This window comes from Manacus vitellinus, unplaced genomic scaffold (assembly GCF_001715985.3).
Source record: "Manacus vitellinus isolate BGI_N305 unplaced genomic scaffold, ASM171598v3 scaffold_39_pilon, whole genome shotgun sequence".
Classification (NCBI taxonomy): Eukaryota; Metazoa; Chordata; class Aves; order Passeriformes; family Pipridae; genus Manacus; species Manacus vitellinus.
The window spans coordinates 3,974,053-3,990,449 of NW_021940534.1; the positions used below are offsets into that span (position 1 = coordinate 3,974,053).

Here is a 16,397-nt window from a genome sequence, read left to right on the forward strand (position 1 = left end):
AGGTGAGGGGCATGCGAGAAAGCAAATTGTAGTTAAGGACTTGTATGATTTAGGGGCAAATGTAAGGTTCTTTCAAATAAACTGGCATTGTGCCATGAATTTCACAAGATTTGAGGTTTTCCCCCTAAATTTTATACTGCCTTTTTTTCCAAAAAAAGGCACTAAATTAACATTATGTGCAACATATGCTGCATCTCTACTATTTGTTTTCTTGCAGCAATTGTTATTTTCAGAAACATCACTAAATGAGAAGTTAACTATGGAGCTGAGGCTATCACTATATTTGGGTAAGTGACAATGACAGCTTTTAGACCCGGGGAAGAAAGCAAACCTCGAGAAAATCCAGGGCCAAGCAATGTTTCCAAATGCAACAAGAACAAGGCTAGGATGTAGACTTCGACCCAAAGCTTAAAAAAAGGGAATGGAAAGATCCTTTTTTGCTTTGCTGACCTTTGGACCTGTCTCTCAGGAAACTCACAGAGCAAAGACCTTGTGTTAGCACATACAGAGAAAGTGTAGGTCAAATCTTTCCTCCCTACAAGGAATACACCTTCTCCAAACCTGGAGTGTAATTATCTGAGGGCAGAAGTTAGCCCCGATTACGAGAAGATTGTTATTCAATTCTGCTATCATCTACCAGTGGTAATTAGAACAAGTGCTTGCATTTCACACCTAATAAAAATTAACTAGAATGAGCAGGCAGTAACAAAATGCATAGGAGGCACACGCACACCGAGGTGTGAAACCTGCTGGTGTGATCACACCTGGGAGTAACCCCACCACTGGAAAGCCTCCATTTCACACAAAATTAGAGCAAGCTAGAGAAATCACACATGCTCTCTCCCTCTCTTATGCTCAGTAGCTCTAACACACTGGAGTCTGGCACTGACTCACGTTTCAAACTGGGAAGCATCCCCCAACACACGTGTGCACACAAACCCCCTGCACTCACACACCCTGCTCATCCCCTGTCTTATGCTGCTGACATGAGGTACCAATCTTGTTGAAGTGATTTCCATCCATGCTTTTAGTCCAATGCAAAACCCTCAGCAGTAGTAGCAGGAAACACTGAGGAACAGCATGCTATCCACCCAGTGCAAAATCAGCCACCTAACTATTCAGGTATGGTCTATTTCTGAAAGCTATTATTTAAGGATCATTCGGGGCATGCTTGGAGGCACTTTGACTCTCTCACTCTCCTACAAGACAAATTTTCATGTCATTAACCTTTATTTGCCTTTTATACGGTAAATGTAAGTCTATTAAAATACAGAGTTCCAATTTCATATTTTGATCACCTCCATCTGCTTAATGGGAAATGTACAGCGGTAAGAGAGAAAAAAAAATATGTAGGACTGGAATAAGTTACCACCGTTTTCCTTTTTTGTCCATTTCTTGCTACCAAGCATGCTTGCTGCTGGTCACTTGCCTCGCTCACTGCCAGCAAGGGCTCGGCTGGGCACGTCACCAATATTTAACCCTCAACAAAATTAAATCACAATAATGCTTTGCACTCATTTAGAGTTTTACATACCATAAACACTGTGGGAAAAAAAAAAACCAACAAAACTCTGCACTCTGTAACACCCCTGCAAGGTAAGTTGACTATTATTATTCATACCTTATGCAAAGGGGAATTTCACTGGAGATGGGATAATTGACCTGCCCAAAGCTATGCAACACAGGTGCTCCTGTTTCCTGGTTCTCTCCTTATGCCAATAGACCAGTTGCAGCCTTTCCTGAAATTCAGAAAGAGAGTTCTGTCTTCATTTCTGCCTCTTTCAGCTGCTGAAGGAAAGGAGGGAGCAGGTCTCTGTACCCAGGGTTATGAGTGTGGTATGAGAGTGGTCCCTGGCTGCATTGCCTGCGGTGGGACCAGAATCAATTGGACCCACAGCACCCCCATTTCCACCTTCTTGTGGTAAGCGAGGATTAGCTGCAGAGAAAAATTTGTTCTGCGGGAACATTACAAGTCTTTTTCACAAAAGACAACCAAGTTTTAGTTTCTGCGAATGACTTCCAGTCATGCAAGGAGGACAGTAGAGGACTTGGTAGTGTATGTGCTGCACCACATTGCTCCTCATACTACCCCTCCACTCCCCTTCACCACAAAAAAGGGTAGGACTGAACAAATAAAGGTTTCATGCAAGATAAATGCTGGTAGAGCAGGAGCAGTGCTCACTGCCTGCCCCTGTGGGCTGCAGCCACCCCTGCTGATTGTCACGTGTCAGAAAAGGCCACACTGGGCTTGCCTGCAGCCAGCACAGGAGCGTCAGACGGACCTAAACTTTTCAACCACATCTTTGAGGTGAAAACACTCATGTCACAGGTTGGACAACAGAGTAATGTAGTCAGAGATCCTATTACAACACCAGCTGTTTATCCTGCACTACCGCCAATAGCCACAGTGTAAGTGGGACCCAACCACGCTTACTACAACAGAAGTTCTTCTACCTTTAAAATGTGTAGTAACACGATTAAAGCATTGCAGATGCAATTATCCTAGTTAAAAAGAGGGCTTTTACTGGCACAGCTCATCCCAGTTCACAGACGAAGTAAGCCCTATCTTTGATTAAAGCAGTTAGACTGGAGAAGCACTTGAACAAGTTGATCAGTTCCCAAGCTAAGACAAGGCTTAAGTAGAGGGGTTTATCTCACCCAACCGCTCACTTTTAACCACGTTTGGTTGGGTCATGGCCAACTTAGTGTAACCCGATCCTCAGCCCTAGTTGCAGGTTTTGACTGCCTTGAAGCATTGGCTCGTGCCAAAGCCTCTTTAGCTATCACACCTAAGAGCACTGTTCCCCCTGCAGATCAGCAGATGAGCTCCACAGTTCAAGTGGATTAGCCGTGCTGAAAAACTCTGCTACATCCAGTTCTCATGTCGGCAGCACTTGAGCTTCAGTCAGCAATGATCTTGTATTCAGCTGCTCCAGGAGGTTTTGCTGCAGAGGACAGAGCTGGGCTAAGGACAAACCTGTGCTGTCCCTAGGCTCTGGGAGAAAGACAAGCTTGCAGCTTGGTCTCAGTGAGCATCCCAAGATGCTCAGAGAGCCAGTAGTGTTCATGAAGATCACCCCCTCCCACACCCTCTCTGGCACCAGAGCTTAGGGTTGGCTTTCCACTACAGTGTGCAACTAGAATGAAAAATATCAAGCTAACAAACCACACACAACCTTGCCATGACTTCTTGTGCAAAATCCTCAGCAGTGGCACACAGCAGAGCAGTGCACAAACTACTGCAGTAACAGGATGCCCTCCAGATACCACCTCTCTTAGTCTGGGAGAAACAGCCTCTGCCGTGTCTTAGAAGCTACAAACCTTGATTCCAGTAAACTTCACAATTTCCCAGGTACACTATATCCTTCTCTCAGCCACTCCTCCCAAAGGCAGCAGGCAGAAGCGCCACATAACACAATCAGTGTGAAGTTGTAACAGTGTGAGGGAATGTGGCAATTCACAAAAAATGCCATCGACCAAAATGCAATTAGCAGAGAGTCTAAATGCAGCAGTAGAAGGGAGTGGTTTCCTAACAAAACAACTCTTGTTAAAAGAAAAAAAAAAAAAAAGGAAAAGAAAAAACCAAACCACTCTAAAACTCGCTTTCCTCAAAAAAGCAGCATTCTCAGGAGATTGAAAGCATATGAAAAAAATACTTCTGTGAAGCTTTCTGTAAAGATTATTCTTTACAGACACATTTGGCAGCCGTTTCTGCTCTGTCTTCTAATGCTATTGAGTATAACTATGCTAAGTCAATAAGCAAAGCCACTCAAAGGGGTTTTTTTTGAGGTTTTCTAGGCCAAGAGAGGAAGCAGGGCGATAGGAAAGTTTTCAGAAGTGGGAGTTGTGCCTGCCTTGCTTCTAATTGTAGTGAAACTGTCAACCTCTGCGTTGTGTTTCAAGACTTTACACTTCAAAATCATTCCCTCTGTGCTTTGAATTGCTATACTTTTAGGCTAACTACTTCTAAAAGTGCTGTTTAAGAAATGACATCTTCAACCACATTTAACACTGAGAATAAATCTGAATTTGCAAAGTCTCATTGGGTCCCTGCAAAAGTGCAATTTTTTTTATTGTACTTGACAGCTAATCTCTAGGAAAATATTTGTGCAGAAATTTAGTTTAAATATACTTCATGCTAAGACATTTAAGAGAAAATGTGGGTTTTGCTATAAGTTAAAAATAATTACGTTCTTTTTACCTTAGATAAAAAAACTCCAACATTCAAGCAGCAAACAGCATCAAAACCAATTATTAACCTTACAACCTAAAATCCTACCTACATGCAGGCATGTATTAATTATATTTCAGAATGAGCTTCAAACGCACGTGGCTAAAAAAATCTGAACTGGGATGACTTGCTTTCTCCCCTGTAAACCGCCAAAAGAGAAGCCAGGTCCACAAACTACAGTGAGAATTAGAGGCACTCAGTCAGTGACTGTGGAAAGACATTGCCTCTGAGCACCTCTGGGAATCACCCCATCAGTGTCAGAAAGGTAAATTCACAGATAAGCCAATGTGCTAAATTTCTCTTCAGTGCCCAAACAAACCTAATCAAGTAAGGAGACAGATACCTGGCAAATTGCAGGGAGAGGGGGCCTTGCACTTTCCCTGTACACATTTGAATTTCAGAGTAATTAGGAGGCCATGCTCCTTTTATGCTGTCATGAAACAAGGAATATTTATGTTGCTTCAGCTTTAATGGTTTTAAAATATAGAAGTTCATTTTAGTAAAGGCAGATTCAGTAGCTCGGGTATATTTACGTTGGTTGCTCAGTGTGGTAAAACCAATTCTGGGTAAAGGTTTACTGCTAAATACTTAGGGAGATAGAGAACAGGCAAGTAAGCAGCTCAGAATGTGCAGGCTCAGAGTCAGCTCAGCCAGGAGCTATTTTCTGCCTAGTGTGACAGTGCACAAGGAAGCCCCGAGAATGACTCCAGTTTCCGAGTAATACTTTCACCAAACAGAAAATTATACTGTACCTTGTGGGGTTGAACAACTTTGAAGTATTATCTCGAGGTCTGCCAAAGCTTGAGGTGTTCCAGGTGCCAGGTTTCAATTTAAGCTAATCGGTTTTTCATATCCTTCTCCCAGACTCTCATCTCCCTGGTTTAAAGGGGGAGCACACTATTTAACCCTGAGAAAAAGCTCCTACTGTTGCTCTCGAATGACTCTCCTCCATAGCATTTGGAGATGGCATTAATCACCTTGCATGGAAGTCCCACCCCACTCTTTGCTCACTGCACGATGGATGCTTGGCTGGGACAAGCGGAGGTGCCACAAACTAGCTCCCACGTTGGCACTGGTTACTTTTGCACTTGGGAATCAGGGGTATGTGGCCTTCCCTCTGCACTCTGCTCATAAGCGTTTCTCCAAGCATGGATATGATTCCTCTTCATCTCTCCCCAGATCAACATAAAAAAGCCTTAACCAGACAAGAGCAATGCTGGCAAAGAGCCTTCTACTCCAAACTCCAGCACCAGCTGGGGCAAGAAGTGAGAAAACACAGCCATGTCACATGCGAAACAGCTGAGCTATCACAAACAACACCCAGCAACCCTTTTGACTGACCAGAAAGTGCCCAACCCAATTCTAGTTTCCAAGTGGAAAGGCTGCCCTCCGCTTACCATGCAGACTCCAGCAGAGCTGGATCACCTTCTCAAATATCCCTTTTCTGCCACAGCAGTCCAGCAAACATTGCCATCTAATCATTCTCACAGTACATAAATCCCTTCCTGGCTTGATACAAGGTGATTACAAAGTTTCTGCTAATCTTGCATTTATATTAATTTCCCCTGCCACGTCATGTGAATCATTCCTGTTTCCAAGCATCAAAGAGTTAATGGAAGAAAGAACCACCCTAGCATATGCTTCATGCAAGTGTAAGTGGACTGGCCAGCTACCAAAGCAGATTGTTAAAGACTGCACCGAGCTCCTAATTTTTTTCCCTCAACTTCAATAAACGTAAGGATTGAATGTGGACATAAATGTAAACTTAGACCACATCTGCTGATAAAGCAAAGTCTTTGTACTTGCACAACTGCCATTAGCTGTACACAAAATACTTAAATTTCATGAATTCTCCTACATTCAAAAGCTGACCTGCACTTCTGCCTGAGGCAGCCAGTGTGAACTGCATGGTCAGCAGAACTGTACATTAAAGACAGAAGGGAAACAGAATATGCTACAATACAAAATCAGACTGCTAGGAAAGTAAATCATTTGTGCAACTGTTAAATGCTCAGAGTGTTTTGGGCACGCTTTACCGCACCAGATTAAAACATGTCTATTGTGGTTCTCTTCTGAAAGGCAGTGCTAAGTAAAAGGTTCGTTTTATTTGTCCCTTTCATTACAGGCACAAACAAAACCAGTGCCTTCATGACTCTGTCATAGTCTACCATTAAATTTTCATTTTTAATTAATTGAGGCTAGTCTGCTATTTGAAGATTTTTACCCTTCCGCAATTGCATTAAAGCTTGGAGCAGAGTGATGCGTGTATGCACATAATTTCTTTCCAAAAATCTCTTGTCAAACTTCAGCTGTAGATCTTTACGATCAGCATTTACGCTTCTTCTCAGAAAATAACTGAATTCTGATAAAGTGTTCTAACTCTAAGTTATTTATTGGCATGATATTCCTACCTTATGTGCGTACTTGTCGGACATGGATTGTGTTTTAGTAGAGTTCCCTTGGTTAACTATTACCAAATCACTTCAATCAGGTACAAGCAGCTAGGACCTACCTAACAGGACTCCATCCCTAGAAAGTTTCATTTTGAATGGCATAAATGACCTTGGGCCAGCTTATTTACATGTTGGTTCACGCATGATCTGCTCTGCTGTGACCTCCCTTGAGTAACACAACTCAGGGATTCACCTGTCCCAAACCCACCTGTCTCCTGTTTTAGATACCTTCTCATTTCAAGTCTACCACAACTGACCTACAGGCATGAAATCCACCCAGGGATGTGACTAGTGACCCTTCCTACAGTTTGTATTAACATTATTATTTACGTAATCATTATTAACATTATTAACAAGAACAAAAGATTTTAATTTACACTGCCAGCAAATTCAATTATGACATGTATGATCAACCGAATTATGCCTACAAATAGACATTTACATGCTGGGCTTGGAGACACAAAATATGAAATGTATTTCATAGTTGTCCCCATGACTTCTACACTTAATACTGTAACCTCAAGTTTAGCAGAAGTCTGTGGTAACCCAGATAGATATAGATATATTTCTAGTTCATTAATAGTCTAATTAAAAAAAAAGCTTATGATAAAAAGTCATACTCAGATTTCAAAGACCTAACAGTGTTGCAACTTGCACAGCACATCATGCTCAGAGTACTTCATGCAGAAGTATCAATCAAGAATTTTGTGTGCTTACGCTTAGGGTTGCTTAATTTTGTGATTCATGTGGAGGGCCACCTCTAACAACAACAACCACAACAATAAAAAAAGATGCTCTGCAGCAAAAATGTAAAAACTAAAGTTGGATCATTGGGCTGCGAAGTACAGTGATTTTGCACAGGAATTGCACACACCCCATCTACTGGCTTTTTGGAAGACTGAGAATTGTAACGGTGGGAAAGCGCATTTACCTTGCATTGGAGTTATTTACTGAGCAATACTGGTAAGTTTAGCGCTTGATGAAGATACCGGAGACAACCAGGTGAGCCACAGAGCAATCCAGAACTGACAAAAGTGTTCAGAGCCTACAATGGTAGAAATGCAGGTCATAGGCTAAAAAAAGCAACGTAAATTGTCACAGCATCTTGTACATTGTGACAGAAACCTAGTAGAAGAATAAGAGAAAATATTTCAGCTGACAAAGGTGTTGAACGTGCTGCGTGCCTGCTGTGAGGCCTGCCTTGCTGCCATTAGAGGAGAGGCAGGAGTAACATCCAGCAGAGCAGATAAAGGCAGCAGACATGCACCCACAGCAGAGACTTCAGTCAGTGTTGCTGTTGTGCCACCACTGCAGCACTCAGGGAGCACCGCCACTGTAATTTTTAATTCAAGAACGTTGCATGCCATATCATTAGAAGAATTCACAGTAAACTTCAGTTGCCGAGTCAAAAAGGGAACTCAAGTTCCGCTCTGTCAATCAGGATGTTTGATCACGGCAAATCAAAGAATCTGCTCAGCTCTGCTGAAAGCTTCCCAAAGCCAATGCAATTTTCCACTCCTCTAGTAGTCTGCAATGCTTTTATAGCAGATGGCAAAAGTACTGAGATTAAATCCAGTGCTAACAGCAGCTGAGAACACTGATAGTTTTGCCATTGGAGGGTCAAATAGTGACTTCTTTTCCAACAAATTAGTAAAGCTAATATACCCCAACTGCCGTGCCAATGATACTGGCCAGAGTTTGCCTGTTCATTTCTAACTCCATAGTTGCAGGCAAGGGCTCACAGAAGTGGCTGGCAACAATAGGTAGGCTGTTATTGACAGTTGAAATACATAGTGGTCCATGAGATGGATTAGGTGGATTCTCTACACCCTTTTACTTTCCACCCTGGATTTCAAATGAGTTTCATTAAGAAGCATTTGGTACTAATATGCCAGTGCTTTGTCATAAAGAGGCATAACAGATATGATTTCTAGCAAAAGCTGAAATTATAAAACTTTTATTTGCATATAGGGTCAGAGATGTTTTGAAAACAGACTTTTCAGTTGTCTATGATGTTTGAAGGAACTCACTGTTGCAGAAAGAAAATAATGTCTTTTCTTCATTTGCTACTGTCCTCATCATGGACCACACAGTCTGTTCTTGCATCCAGTGTGACTTCAGCACAGTGGCCTGGGGTCAGGGTGATGTAATGCACTAAATGTCCAGTTTTCAAACAACAGATAAAACTTCATTTTAAAATTCATTTCTGTCATTACTCGAAGCGTTTTAAACCAACCATTTGGTAAGAGGCTACTGTTGCTGTTGACCCCTTCTTTCCATTTTCTGTGCCAAAGTTGTGAAGGTATAGTACTGTTTTAAGATGTACACCAGCCAAGGAGAGCACAGTGATGTGAAACTGGTATTTGTGTTTTGCCAGTACCAGCAAAGGTGTGTCTGCACAAAGCTGTGAAAACTATCAGCAGCTCAAAGCAATTTAGATCTTCACTTGTTTGTGTGCCAGGCAATCTTAAAGAGCTGCAGATCTCTCTCTTCTAAGCACTAATATCTCAGTACCTGCAGCTATATAAAATCCGCAAGTTAAAACAGCATATTCATCAATTTCTAGGAATACACCACAGTTCGGATGACACATTATTCCAGTGCTCGGTTTCTTCTGGACCTGAAGGCATCCTAGAGGTCTTAAAATTCAGCCTTTCTTCAGCTCCAACTGGAGCTGGACCAAGCGTTCAGTGCTGGCACCAGACCCACTGCAGTGCCAGAACATTTTAGAAACTAAGCCAATAGCTGGGGAGGTGTTTTCAGGAACCCTATGCAGAAGGCACCTCTGCCAACAAGGTTCAGTGAGGTTTCTGCTGGTGACTTGAGAAGACATATTGAATATCAACTGGTATGTTTATCTTCTTTAAACACTGAACTTCCTTTCAAATAACATCTAATAGGGCAGATTACTGTTTTAATACTAATGGAAACTGATCAAAAGACCCTGGAATATTTATTTGGCTGGCTTACCTTAAAACCTTTTCCTGCTTCAGTTTCCATGCAAAATATATCAAAACAGTATTCCTATGAATGGAGAGCCTACAAACTAACCATTGAAGGAGATGAGGAAAACTGGGTTATGGATAAAAATGACAGAAATCTCTCAGACCAATGTATAGACTCTCTCCACAAATTTTTACAAGAGTTACTTAGGAAAATAAAACTTATGGAATCATGCTATATAAGGACATTTGAAAATTCTATTCCTTATCTAAAAAAGGCAGTTTCTTCTCAGTTGCCATCATGGTTCATTTGTTTAAGGACGAAAGTGGCTAGCAAACTAGCATAAAAAAAAAAAAGGAACAATTAAATACTGGCATTTTAAGCACTGTCTGTAAGCAAAGATAGACAGAAGTGGTCAAATGACAACTGGTCAGCTCTCCCTCTGTGTCTGTTTGAAGGGATGATGGCTGGATGATGGCTGGATCAAGGCTATCAATTCATTTAAATGCAGAAATACTTTTATGATTTCAAGGCACAACAAATATTTCTTTTTGTCTGCATACTTTCTAGAAAACATGAACAGTAACTAGATGCAGAACATAGATGCCGATTAACAACAATTACTTTTATGTCTAAGAATTGACAAAAAAAACACCAGTGTATTCCAAAGGCATTCGCTCACAAAGCAAACTCACTCCATGCAAGCCCAAGCACAGAAACACGATAGTATCTCATTTATGTTCTCTCAGCAGGTTGTACTGGGTCCTCCAGATTCTGGGTTTGCCTTTGAGAGCAATTAAGTTTCTGGGAGCAACAAAAGCTCTCACTATGAAAACCTGCACGCTGCACTCACGCTGAGTCTGCAGCTTGGCAAACTGAAACAACAGCACCAAGAGGGGTGTGAACTTCCCCCATTTAACTCATCTGGGAGCATTAGTATGTGAAGGGCCATCTCTAAAACTTTGAAGCTATTTCCAAATCATGTCTTTGTCCAGTGCCCAAACAGCCAGCTGCTGCTGTGATTTGGAGAACATTTCAAAAGCCCCTCTCAGCCTGGAAAAAAAAAGAAATCCCTTTTCTCACTGGCCTGCACATAGGAAACTCTACAAGTTCAGCTAATGTGAACTGTTCTAATTGCTCAGCAAGATGGAGTACTCTTACTTACATAACAGCATGTCCAGAAACCACGAAGAAACCTAGGTCCTGCTGTGCTATGCACTGTGCAAACATTTGCTCCATGGAGTTTACAACTTGCACAGAGTAAACTGTACCTAAGGGAAGACAAGGGCAAGAAGCACATGTAGAGAAGTTAAGCAACAGGTGTTTCACACAACTAGTGGGTGAATGCTGCTTCTGAATTATTATAGTACAGGAATGCTGCCTAATCAAAAAATAGATCTGTGATATGTCGCTAGCTGCATAAAACAAACAGAATAGCAGCAAAGTCAAACTACTAAACATTCCAACCTCTGCAACAAAAGCCCTAACACTGTTCAAACAACAGTGCCTGGACAAGGCACATCTTTTACCTCCTCAAGAAACTAAAAATCCAAAGCCATTTTCCATCACTGTGCTTATTCTACCCATGCTACAGAGAGAAATGATCTTGTGAAGCTACAGCAAGAGTGGCAAGACGGTCTGACAAAGGAGGCAGTTGGGTGCACAGAAGGGTGTATGCCAACAGGCAGCCCAAGTAAACACAGAAGGGCAGGGTGGTGAGCCACCTCTTGTTTACCACAAGGCACCCTGTCCTAAGAGCATGGCCAAGGGGAGTTACTAAGGGGTTGCTCTTACACATGGAGTTCACATGGCATTTACTCTGTGGCAAACAAACTTGCCAAGACCAAAATTGTTTCACGCCAACTTATTTTTGTGCCTTAGAATATGCGTGCTTGGTTTTCAAGGTTGCTGAATCCTCGTAACTCCAAATGAAATCTGCTGGAGAGATGCATACTCAGCACCCAGTACTCTGCTAATTTTATTTTTTTACTTATCAGTGTACCTGTTTCCTCTGTTATACAGTAAGACACCCAACTCCTTGAACACTGTGCAATTATAATTTCAAATAGTGTAATTTTCAAAATAATTTAAGCCTAGTTATGAGAGTTAATCCAGCTGTTTTCTTGCTGACAACATCTGTGGATTCATAGCCATATTTTTTTGTACCTCCCACTCACCTGTTACAATGCAAGGACTTATAAATACATGGAAATGGTTTATCAGGGAGATTTGCAAAAAATAACCAATCATGATTTTTTATCAGATTTAGAAGAACATTTCCCCTCTCACTTTTGGAGAGAGAAATGTGCTTAAAGACACATAGTGGCAGAAGTGTAAGATGCTTGAATGTTCTTTAAGCCCTCTTAAAGTGCTTAACACCTTGGGACAGAAAGCACTAAGCAACTATGAACTTGGTCACAAATAGTTCATTACACATACAAACACATACAGACACGTCAAAAATGTTAAGCCAAGAACTAAAAGGCAAGGAAATACCAGAAATATGGCCGATTGCACAATATTTCATCTTAGTTTTTAATTTTGTGATCACACAGGGGTTTTTTTTCACAGGAAATGGTGCCATTCATGGTATAGTAGAGCTGGTATTACTGAACAAGCAAAACTCAGTAGTTTGCTTCATTCTCACTATTAAAAATGGTCCTAAACACTATGCTTTGAAGACAGAACAACTATTTCCTTGTAGTTTATTTTCTGGCTGTCACCATATTACCTAACTGCCTGATTTACTAAAATTAGCACATTTTCACAACGCCCCTGTGAGAAGGTTTTTTTCCCCATTGCAGAGACAGAACTGAGACTCAGAGAGACTGAGACTGTGGACAAAGGTCCTTTCCAAACCCAGCTACGCTGCTTGATGAGGTTTTCCTCCCACACATGTGCTCAGCACCAGCTGCCCCTCTTCCTGTGCTGACTGTCTCCCTTCAGAAGTGCTAGCAGTCTGGTGTAAAAGTGTTTTGTAATCCATTATGGTGAAAATAAACTGGAGCAGCTACAAACTACTCTTTACACTCTTTCATGCTAACCCAGTTTTGCCTCCAACCAGCTGGGGAACACTCACCAAAGAAGGTCCTTTCCAAGGAGAGGTACAGTGAGCACACGGGAAGCTTGTGCTGACACAGGCAGACCCAAAAGAGAACATCTGCACGTAGCTACAGGTCAAAGTCATTATCAGGGCTGAAACTTTTAAATGTAGACAGATTTATTCTATTTGAGGAACTGAGATAACTGCAAGCTATCAAGGATCTCATGTATGAGAAAAAAGCTGTAGCGTTAAGACACCCAATTTGCATTCACAGATTCATGCTGACAGCACAGGGACAGCAAGATTAAGGTGTACAAACAGGTGGAAAGAGATGCATTCACACAAGGTACTACTGCCAGCAAGACACTTGTTGCATCCTCTTTTTGGAGATTGTTTCTCCCCCACTGAGCTGCACAAACAAACTGTATGAATGTTCATCCACTTCAAGTGTGAACAGACTCAGTAGCATTTTAAGCTAAACTGTGTGTTTTCACACTGGGGTTTTTGCACTGGTGCAGAGGGACAGCATCCACATAATTCAGTCTGCTGTCTCAGTAGGGCTACAAGGCTGTATCAAGCGCTTGGACTCAAACAAACAACCATAAGTGGAATCATCTTGTATCTTCACACCAGACAGGACAAGCAGCATCCAAGTGCAGCCCCAGGAATCAAAAACTCCATACCAATGTGCAGAACAGAGAATTCCCATCTCTTCTATGGCTTCAGTCCTGCTGCTTCCCTCCTCAGACTCTTAACACCAGTTTGCTCCCGGTTCCTCATCTTAATCCCAATTGCATCACACAATGCACCCCTGACAGTCACACCAACTCCAGAATGCTGTCCCCACACTTGGTGCTTGTAGCCATAGCCGCCCCTGAGTCTCCTGGTTCAGACAGTACCATATTCCCCACCACTTCCCCTGAGCACATCCTCCATAGCTTGTGTTCTCTCTCCATCCCCTCCTTCTGCTCCACTCTGCCTGGGCAACCAATAGCTTTGCTGGAAACAAGGGAGGACAATCTCCTTCATCTGTCTCCTATATGCCTAGGACCACAGCACTCCTCAGGAGACAGACACAGAAATATCAGAGCAAGTCCTTCAGCTTTAAAATGCAGCACAGTCAGTGCTACCTAACAAGCTCCTGCTGTGTGGGTACAAAATGAGAGATGTCAAGAGTTTATACATTGATTGATTATGGACAAGTTTTCCTGCAAATGAAAAGGCAAATTCCTAGTACTGGGGCAAGTCTACATCCAAATTTCAAATATCCACCCCCAAATGTGAAGGTGCTACACAGCTACTCAATGAAACAGCTGGCCTATTTCTAAAAAAGGTACAATAATGCAGGGTTTTGTACCTTGTTCTCAAGACAACCTGAATCATTCATGTTGAAATGTAAAAAGGAAGAAAAATCAACACTAAACTGCCGCTGCGTTTGAAAAAAAGTAACTTTGAAAGGTTATCCTGGAAAAATACTGAATGCTGTGCAATGCAGATTGTAGGCTGTTCAACCTGCTTTTCTTACATTACTTGCTATTTTCTATAGTTATTACTGAGAAAGTCCCCCAAACAAATCCACGATGCAGAATAAAAATGAAAGACTATAGTCTCCAGTGATGCCTGGACATATCTCAACAGAAGAAATACAGAGTATAATAAAGATGATGCCCATTAGTGAGGCAATAGATGGCTAACACAGAAGACAAGACATCATTGTCTGCAGAGATTTTTTGATTCAGCTATGCAAGAGACAGGAAATCCAAGTGCCACAGTCACAGCCTATTTACAAAAATTAGGAGGAAATGTTGATTAGTTTCTATAGACACAAACACTGATATTCACATTCAAGTCAAACAATTGTTCTTATGACTGCAAGCAACATCAAACTCTGATCACTGTAGTGCAGCAGACACAGAAACACAGCAAGAAAATCTTGTGGAAACATAACCTTCACCAACTAAGATGACTCGGCTACAAGAAAGCAAATAAAATTACTTTAAAGTAAACATTTAGTTCTTTCTTCATAAAAAATATGTAGCTTTTCAGCAGATGACTCAAATGTGAAAGTTTGTGGTCTTTGCTCCGGCAGCCATGCAGGCTGGATTCTGATCCACTATGCAAATGACTCAAGTGTTTTTCATTTTCTAGGATGCCAGTTGCACTCCTGAACCCTCTGCAAAGGGAACCACCACTGCTGCTGAGCCTCACAAGAAAAGAGCAACGGGGTATGAAACGTTTTTTCCTCAAAGATGACTACCACCCAGTTTTATAGCATGACAGAGAGGAGTTGTAAAGTCACACTTTTGAAACAGAGGCAAAAGGTCTAACTTTCTAAATTTATTGAAAGAGGCAGGCAGATTCTTCCATGGAAAATTCCAAATTTGTGCTTTGCAGAGCATCCTTTCAAGACCGATGCTAAACTTCAGATTTTAAGAAAGATGTATAAGCAGGGGAAGGAAAAAAACTGCAAAATGAGTCTCACTTACACGGGATCTTTCCCTTTGTTGGCTGGATCCTTCCTGTAAGGATAAACTTCACTTGCAGGCCTTGGTGCTTACTACTTGCTTACTACTTACTCTCCCCCCCAAAGCTAGAGGCTAAGCATGTGTTTGCAGGAGTGATTTAAAAAACAGAAGAGTCACACAGAGCAGTAGGTGTGCAGCCTCCAAATGCAGGGGTGGAGTGAAACTACAGATGGGCTGATCTCTCAGGTGCACCACTGGAAACCAGGGAGCTGGGAACAGGTCTTCAAAGGGTCTTATGGCACTGCTGAGACTTTCTGAAAGCCTCATAAGATAAAGGTCAGGGATCTAAGCCCCATCGTACTGTATGACACAAACTTTGTCCTGTTCAGGTGTCTTCAAACATCGTAAAACCCACATATTTCTAGCAATAAATATAGAAACACTTGACTTTTACTGCCCATCACAGACTACATCTACACTGGAAGAATACGAAGCAATACTCTTGTATCTTTGTAACCATGATGAGAGCTGTAGTATAAAGCAAGCCTGTGTATTTTTTTTTTTTAGCCCATACAGAGCTCTAAGTTGCTGACTACTGTATTAAGTTGGACTTCCTGGCTCTCAGCTATCTGAATCAAACAAACAAACTCTGCCAACATTATTGTCTTGTGTTGTCTTCTGCATTCATGTTACATAGGTCTAATATGTGAACCAAGTTGAATTTTTTTTCCACTGGACAGGAAAATATATGTGAGAAGAACCAAAATGCATGTAGAACAGGTTATCAGGCTTTCATGGCAATCCTAAAGAGTTAGGCAAGACCAAAGACACAGAAAGGAAAATTGAAACCTTCCTCCAAGTGGAGATGAAATGAAACTAAGCCAAACCAAGTGTTCTATCACTCTCATGGTGAGCACTCTGGCTGGAGAGCTCCATTCCTCCATCTGGTGAATGTATCTTGACTAGAGAAAGAGTAACACAGTACAAGGGAATGTAGCTGCAACCTGGTGTGAGTGCCAGGCTGAGCAAAGGGTTCAGCCAAATTCTCTCATTTCCAAGCTGAACTGCTGCAAGAAAGAACAAATCAAGTCCAAAAATATATTATTTTCTGAAAAAGAGTAACTGCTCAGATCACAAGAGAAGACATAGATGTGTATGGCCTGACTTTTATTTCATGGGGCATACAGGAGTTAATTCTGATTCACATGAGTTTTGGATATCCAACCTAATAACATCTACATCCCTTAGTGTCAGGCACTTAA

The 16,397-nt window shown here is 41.7% G+C and overlaps 1 protein-coding gene across 2 annotated transcripts in view; it reads right to left on the minus strand.

Moving 5' to 3' along the window:
* The window catches only part of ATXN1 (ataxin 1), a 290,966-nt gene that overhangs the window by 101,274 nt on the left and 173,295 nt on the right, over positions 1–16,397 (minus strand). The window contains exon 1 of one of the 2 annotated variants that reach the window (XM_008922279.2): positions 7,616–7,729. The exons of the other annotated variant lie outside the window; for it this stretch is intronic. The gene's annotated coding sequence lies outside the window, so the exon portion shown is untranslated. Of the gene's footprint in view, positions 1–7,615; positions 7,730–16,397 lie in introns of those variants that run through there. 2 annotated transcript variants of the gene reach the window in all.